Genomic DNA, 15,343 nt, shown 5'->3' on the forward strand with positions numbered 1-15,343 from the left:
CGGGACGATCCCAGGTGGGATCTGGAATGGTCTCGCCCTCCAAACGAATGGCGAGGCTAGAGGAGCTGACAGTGAGAGCTGTTTCCATTCTCCTAAACATAACCAGGAAAAAAGAGGTCTGGATGATGAGGCCTTTAAGTGACCCCCCCCTCCCCCCAGTCTCTCTCTCTCTCTCTCTCTCTCTCTCTCTCTCTCTCTCTCTCTCTTTCAGGGCTGCACTGGAGCCCTCAAACGTCAGGCCGCAGCAAGGCGCACGAGTCCTGTCTATAATTGCTTCGGTCTAGACACTGTCTGGTATGGGAAACAGACACACACATTGAGTGGAGCGAAAGAGACGAGGGTGTGGGGAGAAGGAGAGGGGGATGGAGGGAGAGAGGGAGGAGTGCAATGAGATTAAAATGAGGTTGCACACAGCCCGGTGCCCCCACACTGGAATAAAACCTGTCACAGTGCTGCGAGCGGATGATGTATGGTGGTACGCGCAGACACGTTTGGTGCAGTTTGGACTTCAGAGCGTGCCGTTAAGCGCCTGCTACAGGTTGTGCTAGTTGTGAATTGAGGATCAACGTTGTGGTGCTGCTATGTTTTTGTTTGGTTTTTTTTTTTCTCTAGCTGTTGGAACTGTTAGCACGTTACCTAGTGCAAGCTGCTTCTGCATCAGGCTGTCAGGGCCAATCCATCACCACATGCCCTATAGCTGCTTTGAAAGACAACACCCTCAACACATGCGCATGCGTGTGTGTGTGTGTGTGTGTGTGTGTGTGTGTGTGTGTGTGTGTGTGTGTGTGTGTGTGTGTGTCTGTGTATGTAAGTAATGGAGAGCAATAATCAAATAAAGTCAAAGTTATGCAGGAAGAGAGGAAGAGACAGATTTGGAGAGAGAGAGAGAGAGAGAGAGAGAGAGAGAGAGAGAGAGAGAGAGAGAGAGAGAGAAATAGATTCTACTGTATTATGCATGTAGCACTTTGCTAAACTATGCTACTGTCTTGGTGGGGAGCTGAAGAGTTACGACTCAAACAGCCATTTCTCTTTCCCTTGGCTTGTTTCTTCTTCTAGAAAAAAAAAAAGACAAAAACTGCCAAACATCCCTGGAAAGGGTTGAAAATGACTTCCTATACAATGTAAAATTAACTTTTCCTAACTCTGAACAGTGCTAGGGTATAACTAATGGCAGTCACAGCAAATCTTTGGGGGGGGGGGGGGGTGAATCTCTGATTCCCTCTTCCTTTGGAATATAGAAAGTCATGAGACATGTAGCAATTTATAAAGGCTTTCCATAGACTTTTGTGTTAAGAATGGGGAAAGATAGCACATAAGTTAACCAGACAGGCATTAAGGAAAAGTCAGAGCTTAAAGATATTCTTTAATCTTACTCATATAGTGACCACATCTAGGAATACACTTCTGCTAAATGAACATTAATGCATTGTGGCTAACCAGCTAGCTGCAGTTCCGCCGGTTGCTAGCATTAGCAAAATAGCCCAGCTGTCTTATCACTTGTCATTCAGATTTAAAGAGACAGTATGAAATCACCAGTAGTTTGTCATTTGACAATACTCCATTTTCTTTTCATGTACCCTAAAACCCGTTTCCACGGAGGCCTCTCCAGCCCAAAGCTTTTCGTTAACCTACATTCACTTATGAGTCACATTAGATGAAACAGACATCAGTTTGGGGTCGAAGCCATTAAACTGTGCCAGTAAAACTACTAAAGTTCTGACAGGTTGTAGTCATCGAATGCCTCTCAGTTCCCCACTGTCCAGCATGCCTTTCCTCTGCCCTTCTCTATGAGCTGGACTACTGAATGTACTGAATGGTCCCAAAACGGTTTGTTTAATCTATTTAGAGTGGCACTTGTCAGTGGCAGCTATAAACAGTACATTCGACCTAAGTGCCTTTTATGGCAATTACATTCCATCCTCTTTGATGTCACGCCTTTTCAGTATTAAAAAGAGGCTTAATTTGCTGGCCCCCTTTCAAACAAATACTGCAGTCCTATTGGCTGATGGGTGCATATTATTTTCTCATATCCACATGACCTGGATGTAGATTGTGGAGCAGCCCACTGTTTTGGCTAATAAACAAAAGGTGAGCAAAAGATGGCAGACATAATATCTGTAATTGTGTAAACACAATGCAACATAAATAAGTGTTTTCACTTATTTCATTTACATACTGGTAAAGTGAACTATGGCACAGAGGTAACTAGTACGGTTAACTAGAGGTAAGTAACCTCAGAAATGACTACATACTTGTTAATACTTGAATGAATTTAAAGCTGAACACTTTCACACTTCAGCACAGTTTTAGGAAACTTTCACTTTTAATAGTTTAATTCAAAATCAAAGTATTACTGCATGAAGTCAACTAATTTTGCTGACACTTTGTAAACAAGTATACAGATTTTAACAATTGCTAACTGTGAGAGCATACCACTCCAGGACCTTCAAACTTAAAGTCGATATGTGAGATTCTAGGTCGGTGGAGAAAACCAACAGTTAGCAAAACTGGTCTATGAGCTCCCACACTGAACATTCAGCAGGGATTACTCCACAGCCTCCTCACATGGCTTCTCAGTCTCTCTCTCTCTCTCTCTCTCTCTCCCTCTCTCTCTCTCTCTATAGCTGTCTTCTCTCTGACATAACCTATTCACTGTGTCGGCTGCTTGTTTCCTACATGTCTGTGCAACTCACGTGCAAACCAAAACAATTGCCCTCCTCCATTCCCGAAAAGCAGCCAGGCAGCCCCTGCAGCTCAGAATGTAAGTGCGCGCACACACACACACACACACACACACACACACACACACACACATACACACACACACACACACACACACACACACACACACACACACATACACACACACACACACACACACACACACACACACACACACACACACACACACACACACATACACACACACACACACACACACACACACATACACACACACACACACACACACACACACACACACACACAAACGCAAGCACACACATATGTATGCACATCCACATACACACACATACACAAACATATGCACAAATACATACATGCACATACATACACACACACACACACACACACACACACTTATGTACACACATACATACATGCACGTACACACACACCTATGCGCCCATTTCAAACAGGCCTGATTCAAACCCCCTCCTGTGGCCCGTAGCTAGCCTCCCAGAAAGGCTTTTCATTTCTCACAGACGTACGGGGTGGGGGGATGGAGAGAGAAGGGGGGGTTAGGCAGCATTGTAATGATGGAGAGCAACTCGATACTCTTGCATGCTGAATATTCCCCTGGAGGGCTTTTTCCATTACCCGAGCACAGCAGAACGGTGGAGTCGTTTGGTTTAGCCCGAGCTGCCTCGCTCTCTCTCTCGTTCTCCCTCCCTCCCTACTTCCCTCCCTCTCTCCCCCCTCTCTCTCAAGCCTCAAACATCCCCCTCCCTTTCTCTCACCCTATCTGTTCCCCCACCCCCCTTTCGCTCTCTCGTTCTATCTCCCTCTCTCCTGCGTTCTCTCTCTCTCTCTCTCTCTTTCCCTCTCCCTCCCCTGCGCTGTGTTTTTCCATAGGCACATTGTGCAAATGTAACCTTTCAGTAAGCCCCTCCCCTCCAGGAAGTTGGCTGGCCCCTTTGCTGCCAGGAAATATGAAAAACTGGCAGGATGCCCATTTAATCTCTAAACAGAGAGGGGAGGAGAGAGAGAGTTGGGGGGGGGGGGGGTAAGGCAGAGAAGGAAATGTTGCAGCCACACTCACCAGCAGGAAGGAGGGAGGGAAAGAGAGAGAGAGAATCTGACTTTAGAGCAAACGAAAATAAGAGTCACATTAACTACATAATTCAAATGAGATTGTTAGCCTGAAGAAACAAACTGTATGATGAACCACAGCTACAATTACACAAACACACACACACACATACACACACACACTCTCTCACACACACACACACACACACACACACACACACACACACACACACACACACACACACACACAGACCAGCTCCATACTCCCAGCCACACCCAACAGCACTATTCATTCTGCTGGGCTATCGTCTCACACCCTAAAAGGTGGTGTTACCTAAGTCTAGCTTGTTGTAGACTGGATGGTGTTCGGCGCAGCAAGCCCCACATTTATCCCCATGGCTCCTTTGGACAAAGGTAGCCAGGCAGGGTTACATAATGATTTGCGTCACGGTGTCAGCTAATAAACACAAGCTTCTCATCTTTGAGCTCCTACTGGAGGGCTTTCTGGGTGTAAGCAAGCCAGGGTATTGCGGGGGATAATTCTATTAAGGCTTAACCTGCTAATGATAGCATACCATCAAGAGCAGTGTCTCGTTAATCAAGGGCACCTTGAAATGCCTGTTCTTGACAGAGGCATCTAGATAGTGTTGTGCTGAAATGAGGAGATTTTAGCTACTATATCCATGTTGTGACTAGCTCTGATGAAAAAGAAAGAAAAAACTTTTCTTTTTTGTGGGTTATTGATGGTAGATTCTGAAGAAGCCTATAAAAATTATCTACTGATGATGAATTCAGAAAATGACTGAGACACAAGTTTTAAAATCTTTATTTATTTGATATGCTTTTAATTGAGTTCCATGCTTTTAGTCAAGTTCCACAGGCAATGTTGCTATATTTCCCCCTCACACACACAACACACACACACACACACACACACACACAAGCTGACATCATTACACGCAGCTCGGTGACGGCTTGCATCGTTTGGTTGGTAGGCAGGAAGAGTCTCTTATTTCCTGAATTCCGAGATGAGTCGGCGAGATGGTTGTGAAACAGTCGGCACTGAAAGCCTGTGCAGGGCCCTGAGGCAGGCACCATCACCCTGGTCAGCGCACACTTACCTCTGCCGACACCCCTCCCCCCTAAACCCAACTTTGACCTGCTTTTCCAGTGACTGAACTCAGCCTGTGTACTTCTGATGGGCCACACACTCCTCTCTAGCACTTTCTGGGCTAGCGGAGTCAAACCCTCACTCACCCACCCAAACCCTATGCTCAGGGCTGGGTCAAACATTGACAAGTGCCCTTACTAAGAGTGCCACCTGGTGGTTGAGCATTGTCGCTGCACCAGTCACATGACTTTCCCTTTACAGACGTGGCACCTCCACAGGACAGTTTATGCAACTGCACATTTCAGTCATTGCCTTGATCCATTCTTTTGACTATAATTCAATGGTTCTTTGTCAGACCTACCTACCTCCATATTTCATGTACTTGTGCAGCTGGAAATACTTCAGCGTTCACTATTTTTTATCCACCTCTTTGGAGTTTTTTTTAACTCTTCAGACAAGGATGCACTGCTTACCCAACTGAACAGGTTATGCAGGGTGTCAAACGTTCGTTCATTGGAATGTCTAGCTCACATCCTCCCATCCTTTCCTTACTTAGTCAATCACTCCATTTCCTGGAAGTGCTTCCTTGCCTAAGACGCACGTCCTGCAGATTGCCGGGCTCGGGAGAAGCGGACGCTGATGGTGCATGACTCTTGGGAGATGGAGGAGGTGGCTGCCTTCCTGACACACACACACACTCAGGATTGTTTTGTCGGCTGTTTGGGGACACAGAAAACACTTGGCCTTCGAACAATAGTCAAGGAGTGGACAGGCCAAATATAACTCATCGTCACGGAATTCTCTTGTGAATGGGTGTGTCTTTATGTAAATGCACCCGGAAACTGGAAGATATTCTGCTGGATCTTGCTGCCCTGTTACTGTATGCCAAAATGTTAAGGTATTTTTTAGGCTTTCCGCAGCCTGTAGTGGAATCAAGTTGGTTTTCAATAATCCCTCACCGTTAACGGTTGGCAAAAGTTGAACTTATTATGCGATATAAAGTTGTGGTTTGAACCTCCAGCAGCAGTAGCTTCAGCTGAGGAAAGAACAAGGTGGAGATGCCTTGATCCGAATGGAGGCCTTTAATGTTCTATGAAGAGACATTGGGCCTTTCAATTCTTCCACTGGTCTTAAGACCCTCCCTATAGAAATAACTACAATATGTATGGCCTTTGGAACTCAGAGCAGCAATTTATAGCAAACACACACACATGCCCAGTACAGAGGCAGGTATTTAGGTGTATGGTCTGAAAAGCAGAATGGGGCATGGAGGGATCCTGTTTAGCCAATGTGATAGTGTAAACACGCCCTCTTCTCCTCACCTTTTAGTTCTCACTTCCACCCCAAACATCATCTCTCCCACCACACACACACACACACTCACACACACACACACATTCACAGAGAGAGAGAGAGAGAGAGAGAGAGAGACTCTTATCTGAAGGCTAGTCTAGGGAGAAACCCCCACACATCGCTGCCCTGTCTGACACATGAAAGGGGGGGTGTGAGCAATTGGGTTTGAGGAGAAGAAGGGGAGGGTGTGTGTGTGGGGGGTACTATTTAAATTCCTCCTTTGTTCCTTTAACTCCCCTCCCTTCTCCCATCCCCCGTTCCTTCTCTCTCGCTCTGTCTCACTCCTTGTGGAGCCCCTGTTCCCAGCCTTGTGAGGAGAGAACACAAACAGGCGTCCGGGGAAGAGGGAGCGAGCAAGCGAGGGATGAGGAGAGAGAGAGAGAGAGGGAGGGAGGGAGGGGTTGGAGTCGGGGCTGCTGCTTCCCGTCAGCCTGGAGAATGCGGCCTTTGTCTCAACCGCGTTTCTCCCTGGCTGTGGAAAGGCCTTGCCGCTTATTAAAACCTCATCAGAATAGGCCTGTCTGAAAGAAACACCCCAGCATCCCGGGCCTTCGCACAGATTTTAGTTCTGTAGAGGAAATGTGAATTATGATCCATCCACTGATCCGTCTCTTTTGGCAGAGATTAGGCAGTACTGCACACGTATACTATAAAGGGGGCAAAGTCAAACTGTTTACTGTTTGCTTTTTTCAGATTTCTCTGTAGTAAATACAAATGGACAAAGAGCAAAAGGATGAGGGATGAGAGAGTCCAAGTACATTGTTAATAATGTTTCTTAACAAAAGACCCTAATGACTCTTCTCCTGACTCTCACAACCTGTGTGTTTTTCCTCTTTCCTGTAGAAGCTAACAATGTCTCTAACAGGAAGTAGTTTGTGAAAAAAGTGCCATCCCTGTATGAAGACAGTAGGCTTATTTTTCAAATTCCAGCAGGACTCACAAGGACATGAATTTATTACGAAGACAGTCTTACCACAATACATTGTCTAGACAAGTAAATGAGGTTAGTAGCAACTAAATGAGGATATATTTTTAAGAAAGAGAAAAAAGCAGGTTTTTTGTCATTATAGAGAGACATGTAGAGTTCTTAAAGGTACACAATACTGAATCCACCCTAAACATTTGAGGTGCCAAATCCGAGTCCAAGAAGGTCAAAGCATTGATAGATAGCTGGATAACTGTGTAGGTATGGTAACACTGGGACACTGAGACACTGGGACACTGGGACAAGCTGAGACTCCAGGTTTGAAGTTTGACACCCTGTTCCACTGTATCTGGGGCTTTCTAACAGTCTCCCTGTCTCCCGGTCATGTTTGTGCATTTTGAGCGCTGTTCCATTTTGGTTTGTTTTGTTTTTATATCCCATTGACCTCTGTTGGTGTTTACTCTATCAGAGTATCTATGGTTTCCAGAAATGTCTGGCTTAGTAGCTTCCCCTGAAAACAACCAAGATCGTGAGCTGTTCTTGCAAAGAAGATTGCAATGACTTCAGTTTTCGAGTTTCGTAAGTCACAAACCGCGTTGTGATGCACTGTGGGTAACAATGTCACAGCCGCAGCTCGTGGTTTCCATGGAAGTTCTCACAGGTCAGGTTGCCGTGGGAGCAGCGCTCCTCTCCATGTGCTGTTCACATGACAGCATGGAATGTGAATCACGCAGGGCTGACCTACCTTGCCAACATGAAGAGACAGAGCGGAAAGCCACAGCTTTACAGAGCCCTAACAGAAATGGGCTACACTGCTCCACTTCTTTATAAAGATGCTACATGTCACACTAGATCCGCCTGTTCTTAAAAGGTCTGAGAGATGCCCCAGCACCTTAAGGCATACACACTGTATCTTAGTATTCCCATTACATTTTGGCCCTTTCTTCGTAAAACTTCCAACATAAGGAAAAGTTGACTATATTTAGCAAGCATTGTTCTGTATAGGCTTTTACTATTACATTATAGAATTTTGTAGGAAGTTATTGGCTGTTACAGTGAAGTGGCTTTACGGTAACTGAGGCGCTCCAATAGCTGCAGCGGGAGAGAAATCTTGCTGATCAAAAGGAATTTTTGCTGGGAGCAAGTTCTGCTTGTTTCAGACTGTCGGTAGAACTTGGCTATGAGCACGTCACAGTAGGTATCTTTCTCTTATCCGCCAATCTAGAAAATGTCATCAAATTGATGTACCAATGTGATCATGCCTGTTTGAAGCAGTAATTTTCTGAAGATGTTTGAGTCCTGGTTTGAGTTCTGCATCCTTCACTGGTCCAGAGCCTCACTTACTCACTTACTCTCTCTAGTTACCCTGGCTTTCGACGTATATATGTAATAGTTTCGACAGACATTCCTATCCTTATGAAAACAGCGCAAAGTGTTTGCGTGAGCATGTCTGTTGACCGGCAGACAGACCATAGAGGAGAGAGTGTCTCCAACGGTTGAGCTGACGCCACGGCAGACGCTTCAGTCAGCAGGTAGCTTTGACAATGCTATGAAGAAATCCACTCCCTTCTTCCTTCCCCAAATGGCTGAGAAAGACAAGAGGGCAGGGTTATTTACTCATGTTGTCAATGATGATGATGATGATGATGCTACATTTTGAAGCTTCTTTACATTCAAAGTTGGCAAGCTTCTTTGACCCCTGGTCACACTCATAAGGTTTTCATGAAGCTTTCCTAACAAAGTTCCAAAACCAAGTCCTCGTGGCACATATATCATCCATGTATCGATTATTGTGCTTGCTTCTCTGTGACCTGGTTACATTCAGTTACTGCACCTGTGCTGACTGCAAAATGGTGTGTGTTTTGAGGCTCTAATGTGTGTATTTCTCTGTGGGTTTTGCTTGTACTGCAGGCCATTGCTTTATGTGTGTGTGTGTGTGTGTGTATGTTTGTGTGTGTTTGTGTGTGTATGTGCTTGCGCAGAAGTGTGTATACTTGTTTATGGACTGATATAAAATTGTGAACGTGGTCATCATGGCATGCTCTAAATTTCGTTTCCTTCTCCCCTCCCTACACCAATTACCACTGCATTTAACCCTCTTCTCTCTGTCTCTCTCTGTGTCTCTCTCTCTCCGTCTCTCTCGCTCTCTGTCTGTCTCTCTCTCTGTTTCCCGCTGTTCTTTGAGTTATAGCTGGTGGTTGTGGGTGGCTGCAGCATGGATGCAGCCTAGAGAAAGGAAGAGCAACGGGAGAGAGAAAGAGAGAGAAATGGGAGAGAAGCAGCTGGCAGGGGAAGAGGTCTGTGGAGGAGAGAACGCAGACTTGAAAAGGAACAGTGACAGGTAGGATGAGAGAGAGAGGAAAGAAGAGGGGGTTAATGATGTAAGGAGGAATAACGAGAGAGAGTGAGAGAGAGAGGACTGATCAAAACACAGAAACACAGAACAGGTGGAAAACAAAAGACCACAAATCTGGAGGATTGGATGTATGGAATATATATATATATATATATATATATATATATATATATATATATATATATATGTATATATGTGTGTGTGTGTGTGTGTGTGTGTGTGTGTGTGTGTGTACAGAAAGAGGGAGTAAGAGAGATGAAGAATGAACGAGAGACAGAGGGAACAAATGAAAAAGAGCAGGAATCAGCAGAAGGGGGGTTCTGCGGTCCCAAAGCCCAACGGCGGGGGGAGGGGAGAGAGAGAGTGAGGCTAGGATGGCGAGATCAATAACTAATTTCAGCACCCAGCCTTAGTCGGACTGTTTTCCAATAAGCCCTGGACATAACGAGTTAGCTTGAATAGCTGTGCTGCTCTGCTGCTCTCTCTCTCTCGCTCGCTCGCTCGCTCTCTCTCTCGCTCGCTCGCTCGCTCGCTCTCTCTCTCTCTCTCTCTCTCTCTCTCTCTCTCTCTCTCTCAATCCACCACCCCCTTTTTTCAACGCCTGTTGTCTCGCAGGGCCCTGGTGCTAGCGATGGCTACATCGATCGGATCTGTACACACGCGCCCGCGCGCACTCGAGCCCAGGTTCGTAAATGAGACGCTGGGGCAGCCCCTCACTGTTGTGAGCACCACTGAAAGGAAGGTAACGCCAAATCACTGTGTAGTTTAGGGCCGCAGCAATCGTAGGCCGGCTCTAATGGATTGCTCTTTAGTAACGACATTAGTGATGAACGTCTAGCATGTGTGGTAGAGAGAGAAGGGGTTTGCCTGTTTTTTTTCAAATGGCAGTCAGCCTCCCAGTGTTGGACAGTCGCTGTGTGTGAGTGTGGGTAGCAGTTATTGGGTGTACCCTGGGACAGTGACAGCACATTGTTGAACAATTATGGGTGTTTGAGCACTGGTATTCATCTAATATGTCCTGAAAGAGAGAGAGAGAGAGAGAGAGAGAGAGAGAGAGAGAGAGAGAGAGAGAGAGAGAGAGAGAGTACTGTAGGCCAGCTAACACCAGGCACCAGACAATACACCCACTCAGTGTCCAGTGGAAACATGCCAGTGTGAGACACACACAGACACAGACACACACACACACACACACACACAGACGAACAACCGGTTGTCCTTTTTTTTTTTTAGGAGCAGTTCTTTAAAAAAAAAAAAAAAAAAGCTTGCTGTTAAACAGCTGATGCTGCTGAATTTGGAATCTGAAGTAATAACATCTGACTGTAATCTGGAAAATATTTACTGCTTACCTCCTGTAAAACACAACAGCAGGATTTTTTCTTGATTTTGTTCCCCTCTTTATGCTGTTTTAATTCATTCGAGTGCATATGATTATACAATGATAATTATACAATGCAATTATAAATTCATACATAAATTGTAATTTCTTGGTTTCTAGAAACGTATAGATCTTATTCAGTCGTTGATCTCTCTAAAAATGTAGTTCAAGCTTCCACCACCAGATGGCGGTACATGATTCTCAAATCAGGCCCCCCTTCCCTGTTACCACTAACTCAACCCCCCAGCCCCATCCCCAACACACACACAGGAGTCTGAAGCACTGTCAGCACATATCTCTGACTGAAGAAAAGAAGAGTGAGGCCGTAGCGGAGATACTGCCTGTGTCAGGACTCCTTTCTCACGCACGCACAATCACTCTGTGCCCCGGAACTCATGCCTTCCCCTTCTGCCTTCGGCTATATTTACCATACAAATAGCCCTCAAAAGAATGGAAGGAGCAGTGGCATAAATGTGATCTGTAGAGAGGGACCTCCGCTGCCGTGTCTCCCTACCACTCCCAGTCATTCAGCCCGCTAGCAGCCAGGATGCACACGTACCCTGCAGCAGGAGAGAGGTAGGCTGGCCGTGCTGGTACACACTCCCTGGGCACTCTCACTGCTGCACAGGAGAGAGAACCATCTGAATGCTCGCAGTTTCATTCTAATGGAATTACTGCTTTGCAGTGAAAACCACTTGGATGTTATGGTTGCCCAATGAAAACATTTGTTGATCACGTATCTCCATTCGCTTGGATACTAGCTTTACCGTTTTTAAAATTACATGTTTTAGTTTGACCTCATATCACTAAGAATGGGGCTGGGGCGAGAGTCACTGCACATGAAAATCAGGACTTCATCTATTCATTCCTTTTTTCACTGTTTCTTTTTACAATGGGCTGCTTTACCTCCTTCTTCTCTCTGTCTCTCTTCCTACCTCTCTCTCTCTCGCTCTCTCTCGCTTGCATGGTCGCTGCTGTGCTGGCAATGGGGAGTTTGCCTGTGTGAAATATTAATACCAAAATGGCTAATGCATTTTTAACCACCCGGCATCCACGCAGGGTCTCAGCACGCCCGCAGTAGAGCAGAACCAGCTATAAACACAGGCTTTACCGAGTCAGCATGCATGTTCACCTCCAGCCCAGAGGGGGCGCTGGCCTGTGGCTAATGGGTCAAATTAAAGACACTTCCAGAAGAACTATTAATAATGTATTAGAATCTACCATAACTTCAGTGATTTAACTCTAACCTTTAGGCTTTCAGTGAGAAGTTTTTAACAAGAGGAATGAGGCAGTGAGGGCTAGCATGGGCTGGCATGTGAAAGCTATTGCATGATTGGAGGGCACTCACAAACTCCCCTGCCTTTGTTTACCGTACTGGCCAGCGTGTGGCTTACGTGGACTGACCAAGCAGAACCGCACCACCCTTCCTGCCCAATCAGAACGCAGACGGAGGTACGGGAGCGAAACCCTTTACCACAGATTCCAAGTCACAGCACTGGGAAACAGCATCACATGCTAGTGATGGAGGTTAATTCTGCCTTCATACGAACAGTCTAATGTGTCCTAGTGAGAGAGTCTGTCTCTACCTCTGTAGAGTCTAATACTGAACTCCTCATGCCTAATTTTTATGACGGAATTTTGAACTGTTCTGTAATATAGAAAATACACTTTAACTTCTTTACAATAATACAATACACAATAATACAATAATATAATACACTGATCCTCTCTGACTCCCCCTTTTCGTCTCTCTTTATCTCTTTCTGCCTCTTTTTCAGTAGCATGTGATTTCATCAAGGCAAAGATCATCATCATCTCTCTCTTGCACACACACAGAATATATATATACACACATGCACACACAGAATATATACACACACACACAGAATATGTATATACACACACACACGCACAGAATATATATATATATATATATATATATACACACACACACACACACACACACACACACACACACAAAGAATGCTACATCACAGAGGACCCCCATCACACAGGCCCGCTGAGTTGGTGTCCCCAGACGCTGGTAAAGCTGCCATCACCGTCTCTTCTTGTGGTGACAGAGCTCACACTGGTGAACTGCATGGATGATCAGGCAGAGAGAGAGTGCTACAGTCCCCCGACTCCAGGCCAGGAACCAAGGCCAATACATGTTGGGTCTCCGTTATTTCATTCCAAGCTCCTACTCTGAAAATATAGCTAATGAAACCATCCACATGCAGAGGACTAGCCGTGTACATAGGTATGCCTATATATATATTCTCAATATGAAGTCCATAGTGATGCCTTAACCAGTGCAATATTATTGTAAATTTGGACTGAGTGAATTTGATTTGTAGAGATTGACATAAAAGCCTCAAAAGGGCTTTTCTGATAGTTGTAAATAGCTGCCCTGTATTAACTCGCTTCCTGCCCTTAAAGTAAACTAACCATTGCTGGGAGGCTTGGTAGGAAAAACAGTTTAATGCTGTAGCAGGTGTTCATTAACCAAGGAGACGAGGCTCTTCGACCCAGGAACACTGATTCCAGTTCAGTGGTGCAACACACTTTGGTTCTTGTAAATCTAGCAAATTTAACTCAAACTGGGTGTCGGAGCCACAGTACCATGCATCAGGTGCAACAGCTAGCTAACGAATAGGCACTCCAGCTCACAAACTCCATTTGCATATTGATATAGCAACTTTAATGGCCAGCCTATCGAGTCACATAAACCATGGTTGAGCTTGACCACACACGCGCACACACACACACACGAAATTAGAGTGAAGTGAACTCTCCATGGACCCCTACAGCTTTGCTCGACAGTGAGAAGGAAAATGAGGCATGTTGCAGAATATTGCTGTAATACTCTCTCTCACACACACACACACACACACACACACACACACACACGTTCTTTTAAGGACAGGACAATGTTGTCCTCCCAGTAACCTTCTGATTTTCTTTATGTGCTCTGTCTCTCTTTTTCTTTCTGTCTCTCCCTCTCTCTACTTCTCTCTATCTCTATCTCCCTCTCCCTCTCTGTTTCTAGGTCAGGGCTGAGGCGGGGAGGCAGCAGTGAGTGTGCGCCTCTCTCCGCTGTCTGCTCCAATCTGCCCAGCCAGGGTTGATCTCAGCCTCTGACAATACACAGAAAAAGCGGGAGAGAGGGACGGAGATGACGGGGGGGGGGGGGGGGGGGGGGGGGGGGGGGGGGTGAGAGAGAGAGAGAGATGTGGGAGAGGGAGAGAGATGAATTCGAGAGAGAAATGGGAAGGGGGGATGAAGGGGTGAAGCACGCAAGGGGGGAAAAGTCAGAGAGAAAAAAAATCAGGGATGCAAAAAAAAAAAAAAAAAAAAAACAGTGGGTGAAACGAATAGACAGGAAGAGGGAGAAGGCCAGAGAAATGAGTTAGGCACGCATAGCATAGACTGAGGGCGGGGTCGCAAACTAGCGGGAGTGTGGAACGCGCTGTCCTATTTCGTTCCGTAAACAAACGCGCTATGCTCCATCACGCACGCGCGCGCACGCAGCTCCTGCTCTCAGCATGCAAGGCGCCTTTACAGTGTGAAAGGAAAACCGCCTGAGTCCCGGCCCTTCAAAGACATAACTAATCTCGCTCGCCGCGCGGCCCGCGATGCTAATTTGGTCATTGAGAATTCAGCGCCACGCCGCGAGCAATGCTGCTTCGCCGGTTCGGATGACGAGCTCGGCGAAGACCTCAGCCGCTCTACCGCCGAACTGCATGCCACCTCTGTGCCCGTAACCGGAGATCGAGATTAACGCGGTTACATTTTAACCGTAATAACAGTATTAGTCAGTATTAGTCAGTGCTCGAGGGATCGGCCTAAGCAAACGACGTTGCGTTTGGATGTGGGGCTCTGTAGTGCTAGGGGTTCGTGTAGAGCGGGCTTTCAGCCGGCAAACAGATGCAGCGCTGCCGGCTACCATGACTTGGTATTACATGGTATTGGTATTGCATACACTAAATAATAACACACTCAGCACTGGCAAAACCACAAGATAGATAGCTGGTCGGAGATGAAACAAACTGCCGCGCACACCCACAACTACACGGGCATAACCGTTTGGGAATATTTTAACTTTTAAAAGTATTAATTTTTATTACGTTTATCCCGTTTCATCCTTAGATTTTTAATCCCATCCTTTATTGTTTTATTCTCCATTGCCCCTTTCAAACCACAGGTGCTTCCTCCCGCCATGGCATGATGCAATTCAATTGTAATGCCAAACATCAAATGGTCGCGCAGCCGTCGCGCGGCAGAAACGCTCTCTTCGAAGCCTCTGGCATCTCTTAGCATCCGAGTGTGTAGATGTGAGGCTGAAATTTGGTCCCAAACATCAATCTGGGAAAAATAAACATCTAGAATTAAGGCTGAAACATTTATTTGTCTTTAGCCTTGTGACTCTTTCTCCGTTTCTCTCTCTCT

This window comes from Electrophorus electricus, chromosome 8 (genome assembly GCF_041902795.1).
Source record: "Electrophorus electricus isolate QZ-2024a chromosome 8, ASM4190279v1, whole genome shotgun sequence".
Classification (NCBI taxonomy): Eukaryota; Metazoa; Chordata; class Actinopteri; order Gymnotiformes; family Gymnotidae; genus Electrophorus; species Electrophorus electricus.